This window comes from Lemur catta, chromosome 2 (assembly GCF_020740605.2).
Source record: "Lemur catta isolate mLemCat1 chromosome 2, mLemCat1.pri, whole genome shotgun sequence".
In the NCBI taxonomy this organism is placed as follows: Eukaryota; Metazoa; Chordata; class Mammalia; order Primates; family Lemuridae; genus Lemur; species Lemur catta.
The window spans coordinates 18,350,856-18,369,796 of record NC_059129.1 but is presented as its reverse complement, the minus strand read 5'-3'; the positions used below and the strand labels follow the sequence as shown (position 1 = coordinate 18,369,796).

General features: G+C 55.0%; 1 protein-coding gene and 1 long non-coding RNA gene across 4 annotated transcripts in view; one reads left to right on the top strand and one right to left on the bottom strand.

Moving 5' to 3' along the window:
* SBK1 (SH3 domain binding kinase 1) overlaps positions 1 to 18,941 on the bottom strand; it is a 50,299-nt gene that overhangs the window by 10,480 nt on the left and 20,878 nt on the right. Inside the window, exon 1 of one of the 3 annotated variants that reach the window (XM_045542858.1) lies at positions 13,658 to 14,434. The exons of 1 other annotated variant lie outside the window; for it this stretch is intronic. The gene's annotated coding sequence lies outside the window, so the exon portion shown is untranslated. Of the gene's footprint in view, positions 1 to 9,109; positions 9,208 to 13,657; positions 14,435 to 18,941 lie in introns of those variants that run through there. One more of the 3 variants, XM_045542861.1, reaches the window with a different exon arrangement.
* Positions 13,555 to 17,657, top strand: LOC123632515. Its single transcript, XR_006733382.1, has 3 exons — positions 13,555 to 13,838; positions 16,512 to 16,621; positions 17,177 to 17,657. It is a non-coding gene; the product is annotated as an uncharacterized LOC123632515 (long non-coding RNA).

Sequence of the window (18,941 nt, the reverse complement as noted above, 5' to 3'; positions counted from 1 at the left end):
CCTCACAAGAACCCTAAGAAGGGGCAAGATGGTTCCTAACTTTAAAAACCAGCTTAATTGAGGTGTAACTTACATAGCACAAACCTCACCCATTGAGCGTACAATTCAATGATTTCAGTGAATGTACAGAGCTGCGCAGCCCTCGCCACAGTCGAGCGGTGCTTTCTGTGTTACAGATGAAGAACAGAGGCCCAAGAGGTTGGTGATTTGCCCACAGTCATAGCAAAGACAGCCACTGTCCACCAAAAATGTGTGTTTCCTCTTCTCTACTACAAAGTCGCTGCTGGAAAGTGGCTGTCCAGCAGGGAACTACATTCTCAGCCTCCTTTGCATCCAGGGCAGCCACGTGACTGCCTTTCCCCACGGGGCTGTGAACAGAAGTGGTGTGTGTCGCTGCCAGCCTGGGGCTTCCAAGAACTGGGGAAGCTTCCCTCTAGTCTCTCTTCTTCTGCGTGCTGGCTTGCTGCAGAGCACTGCAAAACCCTACAAGATGGCGAAGCCACAAGACAGGAAGAGCCTAGGTCCCCAAATCACGGTGAGGAGGATCACCCACTCCTCACTGTTACGTGAGCCAGAAGGAAACTTCTATTGCGCTAGCTGCTGAGATGGGGGGCTTGTTTGTTTCTGGAGTGGGCACAGCCCCGACTCAAAGGTTATGTCGTAAGCAAGCAAAAGAGCTACAGTACGAACCTCAGTGTGTTCAACTGCCTGGAACGTGGCCAGAGAAGGCTAACCAGGATAACACTAGGGACCAAGTGACAAGAACACAGTGACAGGAGTGGGTGGAGGGTGACCAGCCTGCAAAGAGAAGGGGGCCTGCTCTTGTCTTGCAGGAGAAAAATAACCCTGGCAAATGTTCATTGAGCATTTACCACAGGCCAGGCACTGTGGATTCGATCATAGAATAATCACCGCAACCCTGGGTGGTAGGTACGACTATTATTATCCTTGTTTTACAGACAGGGGTACTGCTATGGTTTGAATGTCCTTCCAAAACTCATGTTGACATTTAATTGCCACTGTAACCGCATCAAGAGGTGGGACCTTTAGGAGATGATTCGGCCATGAGGGCTCTGCCATGATCTCAGGAGAGGGTTCCTTACAAAAGAACGAGTTTGGCCCCTTTTGGCCAGTCCCTCTCTCCCTCCCTCTCTTTCCTTTCCACCATGGGAGGACGTAGCAAGAAGGTCCTCACCAGATGCTAGCACCTTGATCTTGGACTTCCCAGCCTCTAGAACTATGAAAAATACCTTTCTGTTCATGATGATCACCCAGCCCGGGCTATTCTGTTACAGCAGCGCAGAATGGACCAGGACGCATGCGGGGGCACAGAGGGGCTGAGCGCTTGCCCAGGTGAGCAGTTAGCAGTGCTGGGACTGACCCCCGGCCGTCAGGCTTCAGAGCCCGTGCTCTCCTGCACTGTGTTCTGCGAGGCCCCTAAAGCCAGACCCAGACAGGCAGCAACTCAAAACAAGATGCAGCAGAGCAGAAGTGCATCCTCGCTGAGGGGCAGGAGCAGTGGCTGGATGCTCATCTGTTGGGGAATCAGTGGGGACGAGGCTGGATCTAATGATGCCAGCCAGGCCTTTCTGGTTCTCTTTCTGGGATGCTAAGATGCTCAGCCCCTATGTCCAGTCTCCCCCCTCAGGGAGCTGGGCCTGTGCTGTCGTGGCCCTAGCGTGCGCAAACTCCAGGGGTATCCTTAGCTAAGCCCCGGCCTGGAAGGATGCCACTGACTGGTGACTGTTCCTGGGTGGGTCACCTCACTTCTGGGTCAGCGTTATTATTACAAGTCCCTGTGAAAAACGCAGCCCTGTGATGGTACTCCAGGCCCCAAGGGGGGACAGGGAGCACCTCTGACCACTCTCACCCGCTTCACTGTGCTCCTCTGTAAAGCAACGAGGGCTGGGGCCTGTGTGACCGAGCCACCCCACCACCCCCTCCACATGCCCTCGCCTGCTTCTAGGTTCCTCCCCGCAGTCCTTCTGATACATGTGGTCAGAGAAACTGTCTTCCGATCAGATTTGACCCAATCCTTGACTTGCTCACGCATTTTCCGTGGTTGTTTGAATGGGCACGTGCTGTTTCTGCCGCTCAGCACCAATGTCCCTTTCTTTGGGTAATGGCCCTCTCATCCCATGTGTCTCCACCCAGGCCTGGCCAACCAGTGGACCCAACCCATCATCTGCCAGGCCACTGTGACTGGTTCAGAGATGAACAAGTGACCGAAGGTGACCCACTGAGACCCAGCCCTAGGACTTTTGCTGCAGCCATCAGGAAAGAGGTATCCTCTCACCTTGAGCTGCAAAACTGGGGGACACAGGTCTGGAGCTGCTGGGGGTTGGCTTTGCCACCATGCAGAGGGGGCGGGGGGACCCGCTGGAGAATAAAGCAACAGAGATGAATAGAGATAAGAAAGGTGGAGAGATTTCTGATGACTTTGAGCCCGCATCCAGGCACATCTAAAGCCAATTATGCGCCTCAACATTTGTTTCATGAATGAATACACTTCCTTTTTGGCTTAATTAAGCTTGTTTGACTTGGGTTTATGTAACTTGCAACCCACTCGGGCCAGGCACTGTGCTGGGTGTTGGCATGGGGTGTAGGGTAGAGCAATGCACCAAACGAGAATGCACCTGCAAACCAGGGTGGTGGTGAAAACACGGACACAGAACAATGGTCAGTGCTCCAGCACCTCCACGGAGGGTCCTGGCAACGGCGATCAGGGTGGCTTCCAGCATCAGAAGGTGACACCTGAATGGGCCTTGAAGGGGATTAACCACCCAGCAAGAAACCCAAGAACTCCTTGAAAGCAAGCCCCATCCATGCCTTAATCATCTTGCTATTCCCAGCACTTAGCCAGGGTGTGACAAATGCCGGGTGATTAATTCTCTACGTGTTTGGGAAATTGTAACTTTTTATATCTTCGCTTTCCTGAATGTGACCCTATAGGGACATAGCTATTTTCCCAGGGACAGGCCTGAAGTATCATTAGCACCATTTTACAGATGCAGAGTCTGATGGCAGGGAAGGAACAGCTACTGGCTCAAAGGCACGTAGAGAGGCAGTGGCAGGGCTGGACTAGAAGCCGGGGCACCCAGGGGGCAAGGTGCTGTCTCCCTCTCACAGCCCCAACCCCAAGCACAGCACAGATGTGAGTGGCTGTGAGTAACCCTGGTCACCGTGAACAGAGAGGCTGGAGTGCTGTCACGAGACTGATGATGATGACAGGGAGCAAAGTGATGACAAATCGCTAACACTTAGGGAACCCCTGTCATACGCCAAGTGCCTCATCGAATCCTCACGATATCCTATGACATGGGGACTATCATTAACCCCAAGTTACAGATGAGGAAACTGAGGCATGGAGCAGTCATGTCACTTGATCAAGATCATCCATCCACTAAGTGGCAGAGCCAAGTTTCAAATCCAGGCATCATCACTCTGGTGGCCAAAAGCTTAACCACCATGCTTTGCTGTCTCTAACCTGATACAGTACAAATTACCATTTATTTTATCAATGTGCCAAGGCTTCACATTCCTGCTGCCATTCAGTCTTCACAGCAACCCCATTTTATAGATAGGGACACTGAGGCTCAGAGGGGTTAAGCAACTTGCCCAAAGTCATTCAGCTCCTGAGTAGCAGCGCCAGGCCTTGAACCCTGAACGTCCTCCTGCTCTATCTCCCCTTCTCTACTCTTGGTCTCAGGTTCACAGCACCAGGCCTCCCTCCAGCCCCACAGTCTTCAGCACCACAGGCATGGACAGCACCCAGGCCAGCCCAGCGCCAAGAGCAAGGCCCAGGGTGGCTGTAGGAGCACGGGGATCCAGGCAGGAGGAACCGCTGCAGAACTGGAACTCGGGCCCCTAGGGCTGGAAAGGTACATACGGACATGCTGCCATCCATTTAACCAGACTCCTACCGTGGAGACTTGGGTGGCGGCTACCCTCTCGCTACTATCACAAACAATGTGCAGAAGCCTCGTGCAGAGCTGTTTTGCAGTGCACAGGTGTATCTGTGTGATAAATTCTATAATAGGCTTGCTGGGTTAAAGTGTGGGTGCATTTGGAATTTCTGAAGGGTGTCCAATGACCCCCAGGGAGCTGTGCCACTGGCCCTCCCCCAGCCACGTAGGAGAGGGGACACAGCAGCTGCCCCAGATCCCTTGCCATCTCTGGGCCTCTGTATCACTCTGGGATGAGGCCAGACAGTCCCAGGTGTTTAGTAAGCTACCTTGAAATGAAGGGAAATAAAGTTTCTCATTTGCTTGCATTTGCATAAAATAACTTTAGAACCAACACGAGACATTAAGAAAGGTGTTTGCCACCCTCAGTGGCCACTCACCACTCACTTCCACTGGTCGCCTCATCACCTCTCAGCTCCCGCAGTGCCTTCCTAGCTGGTCCGCTGCCCCCCACAGTCCATTCCTGACACAGCAGCCAGGGAGTGTCACGTTACTCCCAGGCTCAGCACCTTCCATGGACTCCCATCTTGTTCCAAAGGCCTCCACTGACCCCTTGACCTCCCTCCCCATCCCCCACTCAGCACACTGGTCTCCCTGCTGTCCCCTGAACATGCCAGCTCCCTGCCTGGGGGCTGTTCCCCCTGCCTGGACACCTCTACCCTCAGATAGCCACATGGTTTCCTCCAAGTTCTGCTCAAATGACACCTTCTCAACTCAGGCTGCCCTACTGCACTCCCGACCCCCATACCCGGCTCCGTGTTTTTTTCCCCAGTAGAACGTATCACTTTGCATTATGTAACTTACCGACTTCTGACATCTATTGTGACTGTCTCTTTCCCCCAGTCGAACTGAAGTAGCTGGAGGGTAGGGACTTTGCTGTCTTGTTCACTGCTGCATAACCCTGTGACTAACACGGTGCCTGGCACCTAGCAGGCACTTAATAAATATTTGTCAAATGAATGAATGAATGAACAAATGACCCTCTGGGGAGACGGGTGGGAACCGAGTGAACAGAGGAAGGGTAGGAATGAAACTTTTCCCACGGTACAATCCTATTGCGTCTAGGGAGCAAAAGGAACCAGGTGTGGTCGGGGATCGGACAATGCCAGACACAAGTGCCAGAGGAGGTAGCACTTCCCTGCCCACCTGGCATGAGGGCTGGTGTCTCCCGAGCGGGGCCAGAGGAGGGTGACTGATCCATCTTGGCTGCCCTGAATGCCCACAGTGGGCTGCTGTGCTCAGGAAGGTGGGGGCATCTGGAAGCCCCTTAACACCCTGCCTGAAGCAGAGCCCTCCCTCTGTGGCCCCAAAGTGGATGTCCCAGCCTGGCTCTCTGCCTCTTAACACCTCCCCTGAAGGATGTCCCCAGCCTCCCACTGCCCCTGGGCTCAGTACTTCAGTACAGAAATCTGCCTGCATGTGGACTCCCCTGTTTGCTGCCTGGGAGGAGGGGACCCAGAGGTGCTTGGAAAGACTCTGGCCTGTGCCCTGGTCATCAGGGAGCCCTGGCCAGCCTCTCTCCTCCTCAGTCTTCCAGTCTATGCAGTGAGCTAAGCTAGTGGTTCTTATTCCTTCGTGGGTCAGCATAAAGCCCAGGACCTTCTCCCCTGAAAAATGTCCCCATGTAGCACATGCATTATTCTGCACACAACATCAGGGGGGCTGGGGCTCTAGATAAAGCCTCTTCCTCTCCTTGGTCCTTCGACACAAATACAGACCGCACCAAACATTCTATTCTGGTTCAAGAGGAGGAGGAGGAAGAGAACATTCTCAAATCTCCTCCTCATAGGGTACAGATTCATGTTCCACTCCTTAGCTGTGTGACCTTGGGCAAGTGGGTGCCACCTGGCCAAGCCTCAGTGTGCCCGTCAGTAAGATGGGGCTGAGAATGCGCATTTAACATGATGGGCACAAAGCAGATGCTCAGCAAGTTTGCTGGACGGCAGGGGCCAGGACCTTGCTTCTGTCATTGACCCTGCAGGTGAGCTCGGGTGAGGCCATACCCTCACTGTTCCTTGGTTTTCTATTCTTTAAGTGAAGACCATTCGGCTCTGCTAAATCTTACCCCTAGGACCGACTCGAGCCAGCAGGGGCTGTGGGGATCGTCTGACCCAGGCCCCCATTTTCCAGGATCAAGCCTCAGAAACCAGACATCCTCCCCACTGCCCTCCCCATGGGACGGCCTGGGTTCCCTGTGCTGCAAGGGGCCCTGCCTCAGCCTCCCCTCCCAGCTGGTGTACAGTGTGCCCCTTTCTCGGGGCACATCCTTGGTGGCTATTAATAGCCTGTGACGCTGCCTGCCTACAGCTGGTACCCAGAGCTGGAACAGGCCTCCAGCCTCTTCTGGCCCGCCCCAGCAGGGCCCTGAAGGAGGTGGAAGCCCTGGGCCTGGCCCTCCTGGCTACGTGAGGACCCAGGGCCCAAGGTGGCCCCTGGAGGAATGTGGGGGCAGTGAGCTGGAGAGGTCTGCCCAGCCTAGCTGCATGGGGGAGGCCGGCAGCCAGCGCTCAGGGCTGTCAACAGGAGTGGAGGGCAGAGAGCACATGGTCACCCACCACTGGCTGACATGCCAGGGGCCTTGGCTGGGTGTCCACCAGGGACAAGTGGTGGCCTCCGGAGAGATGGCTGAGCGAGCAGAGGCTCCCAGAAGAGATGGGCCCTTCCTCAGCTGCAGCCCTCACCTCCCTGCCTTCCCCAAGCTCCCACAGAGGGAGCTGCAACCTAGGTTCGGGCCGGGCAGCCACTTGCAGCCAGAAGGCTTTGGGCAGGCCACTTACTGTTTCCGTGCCCCCACCTCCTCAGCAATGAAATGAGGATAACAATGGTGCAGGTTAAAGTATTGTTGGCCATAGCCAACACTTACAAACAACTTAAAGTATAAGCACTTAATATATATCAACTCATCTCAACCTCACAGCAATCTTAGGACGAGCTGCTATTATTATTCCCATGACATCTCTTACAGCTGCGGTCCCTAACCCCCAGGCCGTGGCCTGGTACCAGTCTGTGGCCTGTTAGGAACTGGGCCATGCATCACCGCCTGAGCTCTGCACCCCCGGCCCCATCCGTGGAAAAATTGTCTTCCATGAAACTTAGGAACCCGGGGCTGCACAGCAGGTGAGCGGTGGGCAAGCAAGCTAAGCTTTGTCTGTATGTACAGCCGCTCCTCACCGCCTGAGCCTCCCCTCTTCCCTGGGCTGTGGAGAAACTGTTTTCCCTGAAACGGTCCCTGGTGCCAAAAAGGTTGGGGATTGCTGTCTTACAGCTCAGGAAACTGAGACTCAGAGAAGGGACGATTAAGTTGTATGTCCAGTGTCACACAGCTAGGAAGTGGCTTAGAGGTTATCTGTCTGGCTCCAGAACATTCAAGGAATATTTTTTGGGCACCTACTATGTACTTGGCACCGTTCTTGGATCTGGAATACATTCGTATTCGTGAACCAAACAAACAGCCTTGCCCTGGAGGAGCTTTTACTCCAGTTTAGAGGCAGACAATGACTGAGATGGTAAGAGACGGACAGTGAGAGGTCCTGAAGGGAAAGCTCGGGGGGACAAGGGTGAGGACACTGTCGGGGGTGGTCAGGACGAGCCCCAGGGAGAAGGCTGCAAGTGCGTGGGTGCTGCAGGGGACAATGTGGAGGCCCAGGGGTGGGGTGGCTGCCAAGTGGTGGGTGAGAGGGTAGGGGGCAGGAAGTGAGGATAGAGGTGAGGAGGGGTGGCCATCATCTTACGAGCCATCGAGCCATCATACGAGGGGTGGAGGCCACAGTGGGGGACCTGCTTTCTCTCCCAGTGAGAGGCACTCCAAACCCCAGGCCTGGGCAAACCCTTCCTAAAGCCAGCCCGTGCACCGGGCCCTGAGAGGTGGAGAGACAGCACGAACCTGGCCCGGGCCTTGCACTCAGGGACTCTGAGGCCAGCCACAGCGGCACTGCACCACTGTCCTTGGAGCAGGGCTGAGGAGGGGGTGCAGGAAGACTGAGAGGCTTCTGGGGGAGCCCTGGGGCCAGAGCCACAGCTTCCTCTCTGCTGTCAGCAGAGGCCTGGGGCAGAAAGGCTGGGAAGACGGGAACCCAGCTGGGGCCCAGGCTGGGTCCTGTCGGCTCCTTTAGGCTGGCCTTGCCCTGTGGACCGTGTGAATGGTAGAAAGGTGGGCAGAGTCTTCCTTGAACCCCATATATGGAAACGTCACCCCTGAGCCTCCATTTTTTTTAATCTGCTAAAGTGGGGCTAACATTCCCTTTCTGCTCAGGGCTTTTGAGGACGTATATTAACAGCAAACCCTTAGTGGGTACTAGATGCCATTCACAGCACCGTACAAACAGCCATTCATGTACTCCTCAAAATAACCCTACAAGGCAGGCACTAATATCATCCCCCTTTGTTATAGATGAGGAATCTGAGGCACAGAGAGGTTAAGCACCTTGCCCAAGGTCACACAGCTAGAGATCGGGTCGAGAGCCTGTACTTTTTACCACTAAGCTGTGTTAACTGTGGGTCCCACTGTGCCTCCTGGAGACACTTGGGGTCAGGGTTGGCAGGCACCTGACCTCCAAAGGTGGGAGGGTCTCTTCCCTGCAAGGCTTTGAGCCCTGGCTCAGAGTCAGAAGCCCCTTCCTGCTATGGCAGGGGCCCTAACAGACTCAGGAAAGCTGCCTTGGAGGCAGTGGGGGCCGGAGCCCTGCAGCCTCTCCGGGCCGGGAGGATGAGGCAGCTCTGTCCTGTCCAGTACCACTCCTGCCCTGTCTCCCAGCCTCTCCAGGCCATCCCAATGCCCAGAGGAAGTCAGACATCCTGGGCCCCTCCAGTGACTGCCTAAAGCCACAGGGAAGGAGTGCTAATGCAGTGGGAAGTCACAGCAGGTCCCCTGGCCTTGCATCAGCTCATCTGCATACCCCAGCAGGGTGTGACAGAAATACTAAGAGCAAACACTTAAGCAGCAGGCACAGCTAAAAGCACTTTACCTGTTACAGATTCATTTAATCCTCACAACAACTTTAGGAGGTAGGAGCTATTATTATCTCCATTCTGTATCTGAAGAAACTGAGGCACAGAGGATAGCTGACTTGCCCAAGGTCACGCAGCTAGCGAACGGTAGAGGCGGGATTCCAACCCTGGCAGTTTGCTGCGGGTTTCACACAAACCTTAGGTGGTCCTTGGAGCTGGGCTCAAATCTCTGCTCTGAGGCTAATGCCGTGCTGTTCTCAGGGCTAAATGACGAAACGATGTCCAGTGCCTGGCACAGAACACTTGACATTGGAAAATGTTCCACTGCTTCCTTTCCAGCTCTGACATTACAGGGTTTCCCGAGCAGGGGCTGAGCGGCGAGTCTGGACCTGTTCCTTCCCCAGGTGTGGCCAAGCTGTGGCAGGGAGAGGGGAGGGTGGGTGAGCAGGAAGGAGGAGAGGGGACTTTAACCAGGCCCAGCTGCCACTGCTTCCTGGACCTGGAAGGGAGAGCAGGGGAGTTGGGGCTGGGGGGAGGGGGTGGTTCGGGGAGAACTCTGGCCTGGGGCAGAAAGCCTCTGGGAGCCACCTCAGGAAAACGCCCAGAAGGCACCACACCTGGAAAGCAGAGGCTGCGAATGCCAAGGGCCTTGACTACAGAACCAGGCCACCCAGAGTCCCATCTCTGGCAGAGCTCCACAACAGGCTCAGGAAGGGCCCTCGGGCTCTCAGCCTTGAACCCTCCTCCCCCACCCCCAACCCGGAGCACGGGCAAGCTCCATGTTCTTGACTACATGCTATTGCCTCTCAAAGACCCCTGCCCCTCCCTGGGGATAGTCCCAAAAGGATAACCACCAAGGCTTAGTCATCCACGTGCTGAGACCCCTTTTAATAAGGGCCAGCAGCTATGGAGCCCTTTTGAGGGGGCAGCCCCTGTCCCAGGCCCCTCTCAGCCTGCTTAATACCCCAGACTACCCTCTGCGGTAGGTATTATCCCTGTTTTACAGATAAGTAAACTGAGGCCCAGAGAGGGTAAGTGACTTGCCGAAGGTCACACAGCAGCTAAGTGAGATTCCAACCCAGGCAGAGTCCAGAGCCTGTGCTCTCAACCATGGTGCTCTGCCATCTCTTTTGAGCTCAGGCTGCAGATGACTTTTGTCCAGGAAGAGGCCATTCTCCCTTCCAGGGCCATGCCCAGTGGCTGGGGCCCACTGCTGGCCCCTGGCCCCTGGCCCAACTATGTGGCAACGCCCATCAAGATGTTTCATTAATCTTTAGGGAATGTGATATTTTCAAGTGACTCCTGCATCTAGGCCCCACCCCTCCTTCCTGACCAAAACTTAGAACAGCTTGGACTCAGCCCTAGAAAGTCAGAACAAGAAGGAAGTTTACAGCCAAGGGAAGCTTTAGTCCAATTCTCCTCTGGACAGAGGGATAAACTGAAGCCTAGAGAGCAGCCCTCCCCCAAGAGTCCTCAGTGGGACCTGTGCCTAGAACCTTGGACTTTTGTTCCTGGGCAAATGGGACAGTTGAAAACAGGTTTTTGGTGGCTGAATGCCTCTAGCACAGGGGTGAGGGTGCGAGATGGAGCTAGGAGTGGAAAGTAGGAGCAAGCTGGGGAAGTTCAGCTCATTTCACCACGTAGCGCTACCAACCCCGGATGGACACTGCTCTATGCATGCTCCAAGCTGGCCATGGGGGAGGCAGGGAGCACCCGTATGTGCAGCACACAAAGGTCACCGACTGAGCAAACATTTTTCTAGGCTCTATCCTGAGCCTGCAAACCCAGATGCTGGCAGCGGGGGCCAGTGGGTCATACATAAATGAGTGAACAGGTCAGGTGGGGCCTGGGGCGAGCGGGAGGGCATAGGCCCTGTCCAAAGAAGGTGGTCATTCAGGCCAGGTGCGGTGGCTCACTCACGCCTGTAATCCTAGCCCTCTGGGAGGCCGAGGCGGGTGGATCGCTCGAGGTCAGGAGTTCGAGACCAGCCTGAGCAAGAGCGAGACCCCATCTCTACTAAAAATACAAAGAAATAATCTGGCCAACTAAAAATATATATAGCAAAAAATTAGCCGGACATGGTGGCACATGCGTGTAGTCCCAGCTACTCGGGAGGCTGAGGCAGGAGGATCGCTTAAGCCCAGGAGTTTGAGGTTGCTGTGAGCTAGGCTGACGCCACGGCACTCACTCTAGCCCGGGCAACAAAGTGAGACTATGTCTCAAAAAAAAAAAAAAAAATTTTAAAATTAGCCAGGCATGGTGGTGCGTGCCTGTAATTCCAGCTACTCGGGAGGCTGAGGCAGGAGGATCAGTTGAGGCCAGAAGTTCAAGGCTTCAGTGAGCTATGATCACGCCACCGCACTCCAGCCTGGGTGAGGGAGAGAGAGCCTGTCTCAAAAAATAAATAAATAAATAAATAAAAAGCACTAAATCCACAGAAAGCATCTGGAGGCTATATTTTACAGCACGTGCTACACAATGTGCTGGGCTCTGGGTTAGAAAATGCTGATGAAGTGTGGGCAAGACAAACCCAGTTCCCGTCTCCTGGGGCTCAAACTCTCACAGCAGTGTAGACACATGCCACCATCTCCAAGCCACCAATCATCAACCAAATTCAGCTCTCCACTACGTGCCAGCCCGGGTCAGCTCAAAAAGGGAGGTGGAGGCAGAGGGTGGCTTCTGAGCTATTCTAGAGCGGGGCTTTTCAGGTCAGGGGAGTGGCACGTGATGGAGGGGAAGAATTGGAGGACATGGAGGAGATGAGCCAGGAGCAGAAGAGGGTGACTGAGGAGTGAGAGGTGATGCCTGGGGCCAGACTGCAGAGGGCTGCAAGTGCCGACTCAATAGGGAGCCACCGCAGCTTAATGAGGAAGAGAGGTCCTACCCCCTGTTCCCCTCTGGCCTTGTAGCAGTTTTCTTTGGTTACAGTGACTCAAATTGCTGCTCTTTATTAGCCTCTAGTTCCATCGTCTTGCCCGTGGGGTGTGTGACAAGGTCCCGGGCTCCTGCAAACCCACCGGGGGCAATGAACTTCTCCAGAGATGGGTAGGACACACCTGGATGCTTCTCATGGCCCACCTTCCATCTGCATCCTCCCTGCCAGCTGCAGAGCAAGTGGTTTGCTCTCTGCCAGTATCTCTGGGAAATGTCACACGTTTGCCCAAGGTCACCCAGTCTTCAGGGCAGCTGGCTCCCCCACAGCCTGTGGCAGGGGGCTGCCTCAACTGTCCTTAAATTTGCAGGAGGGGCTGCCAGAGGTCTGGCCTGAAGCACCCCTCACCCTCCTCTCCTGCTGGTCACATCCTCACCCTTGAGTCAACGCCAGCAGCAGATGGGGGTGGGGACACTTGGTGCTGGGAAGAGGGGAGAAGATGAATCAGCTGCCCAGGCTCAGTGCTCCCAAGTCTGCGGCAGGATGGAGACCAGGTGCCTCAGGTGTGGGGTCAAGAACTGGTTGGCCGGGTCTGACCAGGTGCACCTCAGCTGGCCCAAAAGGCATGGCCTGGGCAAATTGAGAACAGCCCATCAGGGCTGAAGTGGGAAAAAGGACGCTTCCTCCAGTGTGTGGTCCACCACAGATACTACCTTAAGGTGTGTTGAATGAATATCTAAACAAAGGAAGTACTGGTGGGGCTCCCTGTAACCAGGGCCCTGCCTTCCTGAGCCTCAGTTTGCTCATCTATCAAATGGGTTCAGCATCACTGCTCACCTGCGTACGGCTCAGAGAGAAGAGACTGGGAAATCCAGCAGCTCAGCGTGGTCCAGCCCCTTCTCAGGCTCTCTGATCCAGAATTTCAGAGTACAATCTCCCCCAGGGCCTCTTAGCTTCCACATGAGCTGCAGGGTCCCCAGGGTTCAGTACCTCACTGAGGGCCAGGCTGGGGTACTGCTTTGTGTATTACCTGGAAAGCTAAAGCAAGAACCTGGACTTGCCCCCGGGCTGTCTAGGACGTACTGACCCAAGCTGGGTTTGGCCCGGGGTGTTTCCGAGGTCAGGAGAAGGGAAGGCCTTGGGCTCGCTGTCCCTGGGACATATGGGGACAGAAAGGTGCCCTGACCTGAAATGGCTTCTTCATCTAGACTACCTCCCCTCCCCAGAAACTAGCACCTCACTTTGGGAAGGGCCTGCCCCCTCCCTGTCCTGCAGGGAGCACAAAGTATGGCCTGGGTGAGGACCCCCACTGTGACCTGGGTGGGGGGCAGTAGAGAAAATAAGGGATTCCCACCCATTCTCTCAAACACACCCCTTCCCTGCTCTGTCACAGACAAAGACACACACCCAACGCCCCAGTCATCACCCTGGGCCACATACTGCAGGCCCTCTCACCTGCGGACACCCCCAAATTTTCTCCTCCTATGGGGGACTTCACTTGAGAACTCAGCCCGGCCTTGGGGGGAGGGGTATATAGACTTCAAAAACCTAGGGTCCAACACTCTAGATTCACAGCTTTTGGGGGGGACTCCCCACCCTCTTCCTCCCACTCCATGGCACAAGGGGCTTCACCACCACTTCCCCGTGGGGCCAGGGAGCTGAGCCCAAACCTCAAGGCTAGGGTGTAGGGTGGGGGAAGGGAGAGGAGGAGGGGGCGGCTCCTCCAAGCGAGACACAAAGAAACGTCCTTCAGCCTCGGCTCCATGGCGACGCTGGGGAGGGGGAGCGCACCCAATACTTCCTTCCCCACCTGCAGGGCTATAGGGGCCTCAGTGGCCACTCACCTGCCGCCCCTCACCTGGGCCCGGCTTACCTGGGCTGGGGCCGCGGGGACGCCGCGGCAGGGGGCCTGGGCGCCGTCTCGGTCTTCGTCAGCCCGGCCCGGGGGGGGGCTCAGGGCGCCACAATCATGGGCCGGGATACGAAAGGTGCCGCAAGGGGCTCAGTCGCCCCAATCCTGGAGCTTTGAGAGGGCGCCACGAGGCTTCTTGCTGGTGAGGGGTATTTCTTGCTGTCCTCGGGTCCCTAGATTTGGAATTTCTGTGTACCGGAGTTGGGGGGGGTTTAGGATCCTCTGATCTAGGGGCGTTCTGAGCTGGGTCTTCGTGTCTTGAGGTGTGGAGTTGTAACGACCAGGATCTTGGGAGGGGGTTCCCGCAATCCCGGACGGGGGGCCCTGCGTTCTAGGTCTTGGGGGGCCCAGGTTGAAGGAGGGAGTCTTCGCGGCACCGTAGAGGGGTCGCTGTCTTCTAAATACAGATGAAATCTCCGCTTCCCCCGAGTGGGAGTCGCTCTGTGTTGAATCTGGAGGGGCCCCCCTCTTTCCCGAAGCTCGCTGGATCCTGGATGTGGTGGGGGGACCCCCGCGCTCCCCGGCTGCGGGGGCTAGCTGGGTCCCGGCCACTGGCAGGAGCTGGGAGGAAGCCCCTCAGCCGCTGGGGGGCTCCGTCGCCGCCGCTACGAGCAGCCCGGCCCTGCGGTCCCTGACCCCGGCCCGGCCCGGGCTCTGGCTGCGGCTCCGGCTCGCGCTCCGCCTGGTGCTTGGGCCTCGGCCCCGGCGCCCGCCCGGGCTCCGCTCCATCGCGGCATCGCGGCTCCGCCCTCCGGCCGGCGCGCACCTGCCCGCCTGGCCCGCGGCTCCGCCCCCCGGCTCGCGCGCCGCCGCCCGCCCCTTTGTCCGCCCCGCTCGGCGCGCGCCCTCGCGCACGCGCACTGGCCCGGCGCGCGCTCGCCCTCCCGCCGCCGCCCCCAGCCGCGCGCCGCGGGGCGCAGATTCTCCCCGGGCGGAGGGAGCCGCACACGGCGCCCCTACCCCGCCTTCCGGCCGCGCCGGGTCCTAGCGCCCGTGGGCTCCCTGTGTGTCCTCCCACCCCCGCTTTTCTAGGTCAGAGCCCACGAGGGGGCGAGAACGAGGTCAGAGAGGGCTCGGGGGAGTCTGAGAGGGTCACCTGGTCCGGCTTGTTGGCCCCTGCGGGACCAGACTGCCCCAGACTGTCCCAGTCTAGGCTTATGAGGCGGAGCCTGTGTCTGTTTCAAGGAGGGAAAACAAATCCAAGCCGTGCAATTGGATATGCATTCACTCATCCCTCAGTCTGTCTGTCCGTCCGCCGGTCTGTCCAGCCAGCCATCCACCCACCCATCCAACCTATTTCGAGCGAAACCTCAAACTAACAGTCTGCTCGGGGAAGAGGTGGGACACTTGGGCCTTGGGGGCCGTGTCCAGCGCAGGTGGCGTTTGCAACCCCTGTGTAAACAGTCAGCGACTGGTGGGGGAATGCGGCCGGGAGAAAGGAGATTCTGGACCGAGAGGTAGCAGCAGGTGTACGGGCACCGGGTGTGGAGTCATTATCTGTGCCGTAACCAGAAATTGGTGGCCTGGATGAAGAGGGGTAGATGAGGACAGAGATGAGATAGGGACAGCTCGTCCTTCCTGGCTCTGTTCTCTCTCTCTCAGCCTCATCCTGGCTGCACGTTCTTTCCCTCGTGAGAAAGCCCCCAGCACACCCCATACCTTCCCTGTTTCCTCTAAGTCTGTGATCAGGCTGTTTTGTCAACCCAGTGTAATCTTCCCAACCACTCCGATTGTTTCTAGAGCTTTTAGAGCCAGTGATTGCAAACTGAAGTACCTATAGGTCTCATAAATTAGTCGCTGGGGCCCGTGTAAGGTGATAGGGAGCAGTGGAGGTGAGACAAACAAACAGGGGGCATCGTGGGCTGTGTGTGGCCAGATGATATTTCAAGAGAAGCAGGAAATCCATATTCTAACATGAAATCTTCCAACTCTTAAATGTTTGGAACTAATTCCCCAAAATCAGAAATACTGAATGGGCCAAATGAAACATGCTTTGGGGACAAATCTGGTCAGGGGCCATCAGTTTGCAACCTCTGCTGGGGAGAATATTGCCTCGGTTCCTGACTTGTCTTCCTCCTGCCTCTATCTAGGCTCTTTTTTCTAGAATCCAATTCCTTTGTGACCACTAGCTCTATAAAATACAAATTGAACTGGGTTGCTTTCCTACATAAAACTGCCACGGAATCCTGTGTACCTGCAGGGTAAAGTCTAACCTCCTGGCACTTAGAGCCCTTAGCATTTGGAGCCTGCTTACCATTCCCCCATTGAGGACCTCTCTTCTCCATTTGGCCTTTTTTTCTTGTTTTTTTTTTTTCTTTCTTTCTTCTTTTTTTTTCTTTCTTTCTTTCTTTTTTTTTTTTTAAGACAGGGCCTCCCTCTGTTGCCCATGCTAGAGTGCAGTGGCATCAAGATGCCCTGAAAATATGCCACCCAGACCTCTGCCTTCAGGAAAAGCAATTGACTAAGGGCAGCAGCTGTGAAATCCATGTGTGGTTCACCCAGGGGGCTCTGGTTGGTTTCCCATGAGCTAATGCCAGCCAAGGAACTAGGACGCACCTCATGCTTAGGGACACAAGGCTCCTCTAATGGGCAACTTTGGATCAAGGGCTCCCCCTTGGCTTTGTGGACACTTTCTTAACACCACACTGCAGGCTAAGACTCTTCCTACCCCACCTTCCTTACTTCTGTCTCTCTCTGCCCAGTGTTAGATCTACTGCAGTCTGAGAGTCCTCCCAGCCTCCTCTGGCTCCCTCCCCATTTCTCCCTCCCAAGTGTTTTCCCTAATAAATCCCATCCCACCTTGCCTGCTTTGCAGAGGACTGAACCAACACAACGCATCTGAAGAGAGGAGGAAAGCAGCTGTTTGTAATGCTCTGGTCCTTTTTCCTTGACACCTGGGGCTAAACCATTCTTGCCAGCTCAAAGGTGTGTATCCACAGCAATGCTACCTTTCCAGAGAGCAGGTTTTGATGGGTGCAATTTAGATAGCAGCACACAAAGATAAAACTTGGCCATGATTTTCATAGCAACACAGAAGAAACACTGGAAAACAGAGATCTCTATTTAGATTTCCTCTGCCCAGAGCCTACAACCCTCTTCAATAATGTCATGTCTTTGTGCTCCTGGGCAATTAGTGGCTGCTCCCTGCACAAGGAAACACATGAATCCAGGGACCCTAGGGACTTCTGATTATTATGTATGTTCCCTTTGGCTATATTTTATATTTGCTGGATGTGTCAGAAGTTTCTGCTACTGTTGGGGGGAATGAGGAAGGCATTGCAAGAGTCTTCCCCTTCTAGGATCTGTACATTGCAAACTGTATGCATTTGGGTAACTCTACTGGCTGCACTAGAAGTAATCTGTTAAGATATTGTATTGGCCATATTGATGGACTCCATGCTGGGGGAAAACGATGGCATTTGGGGATTACCCCAGTGTGTTCTGTGATGCTCCTTAGTGCCCTGTCCCCTGTCATGGCAGAGAGAAGACATTCCTGGCTCTCTGGTCTGCATTACAATGGTCTTGTGGTACAGAACGAACCCCCACCCAGGGCCACTGGCAGACACAGGTCAAGTTATTGCTGATAAGAAAAACCAGGGGGTCCACCAGAACCCAAGACGCATCAGACAGAAGATGGCTCGGCAGCCCGGGATGTACGGCAGCTGGAGGCGCTGGATCATTGACTCTCTCAATACGTTTTTGGAGAACATATTCTGAAGTGAGAGACGCTGTGTTCCAGCGGGAGTGCTTAATGAGCTCCCCAGTCCCCAGGTCGACATACAACTCTGTCACTGTGGCCAGCAGGACACCACTGAGGATGGGAAGTGCACTGTGATCGCAGCGCCCAGGGAGAGAAACTGCTTCTCTGTGAGAGCGCAGAGCTGCTGAGCTGCTCGTACTGGGGCCGCTTTGAGCTGGAAATTCCGTTTCTTGCAGCGGAAAGTGTGCCAACCCGAATGAGAAGGACAGCCCTAAAATCCTGAGTGGGTTGCCCCAGGGATGGAGTCCAGGAAATGAGGCTGGGAGGGGTGTAGCAGGAATTCATCTTTACCTGTCATGTTTTGTCTTTTTTTTTTTTTAATGAAAAATATCTGATGCAGGCGGTGGCTCACGCCTGTAATCCTAGCACTCCGGGAGGCCGAGGCAGAAGGATCGTCTGAGGTCAGGAGTTCGAGACCAGCCTGAGCAAGAGCGAGACCCTGTCTCTACTAAAAATAGAAATAAATTATATGGACAGCTAAAAATATATATAGAAAAACTAGCCGGGCATGGTGGCGCATGCCTGTAGTCCCAGCTACTCGGGAGGCTGAGGCAGAAGGATCGCTTGAGCCCAGAAGTTTGAGGTTGTTGTGAGCTAGGCTGATGCCACGGCACTCACTCTAGCCCGGGCAACAGAGTGAGACTCTGTCTCAAAAACAAACAAACAAACAAAATAGCTGATGCAAATATAATAAAATGTTAACATCGATTCTAGCTGTGGATATGCACAGGTTTAGACTTTTATGTGATTTCTTCCACTTTTTTCAAAATAATTAAAAATCATTCAGCAGAAGTGTTTTAAAATGGGATCTTAACAAACAGGAGAAGGAGGGAGGAGAAATGAAAATTTTCACTCTATGATTCTGTTTTTTTCTAAAGCCAGGTCCAAGAACCAGCTAAAATGGCCTCGTCTGTCACACTCTGGGAAGAGTAGGTAATAGGTTTGTCTCCCCTGGGTCTGCCACACGGACATACTGCTCACGATGGCCCTGAATGCCCATGCTCAGGGCCGGGTGGTGGCTGTTGCTCTTGCAAGTCGTGCAGTGAGGATCTGATGGGTCGCGACCCCACCTACACTTATTGAGGAGGAGCAGGGAGCATCGTCTGGAACCCTCGGAACTGAGGCGGGATTCCCAGAGCCGGTTCAGTCCCAGCTCCTTTCACAGGGATGGGTCACCAAAGCCATCCCCAGGAATTGTAGACATTTGGCAGGAAACAAGCGCCGTCTAGAACACATCCCTAAGGGTCTGGCTTTAATGATGTCCTAGTTTGGGTTTCCCAGAAACAGACCCTGAGAAAAGGATTCCAGAGCAAGTAGTTTATGGGATAGATGATCCAGGTGGGGAGTGCAGAAGCGAAGCAGGAAGACAGTGACAAGGGGTGTGTTACCAAGCAAGTCACCACCGTGGGCACCTGGAGGTTAACCCCACCAGGGAACTCTCAGAGACAGTGCAGAACATACTTCTTGGAGTTACCCACCCAAGGG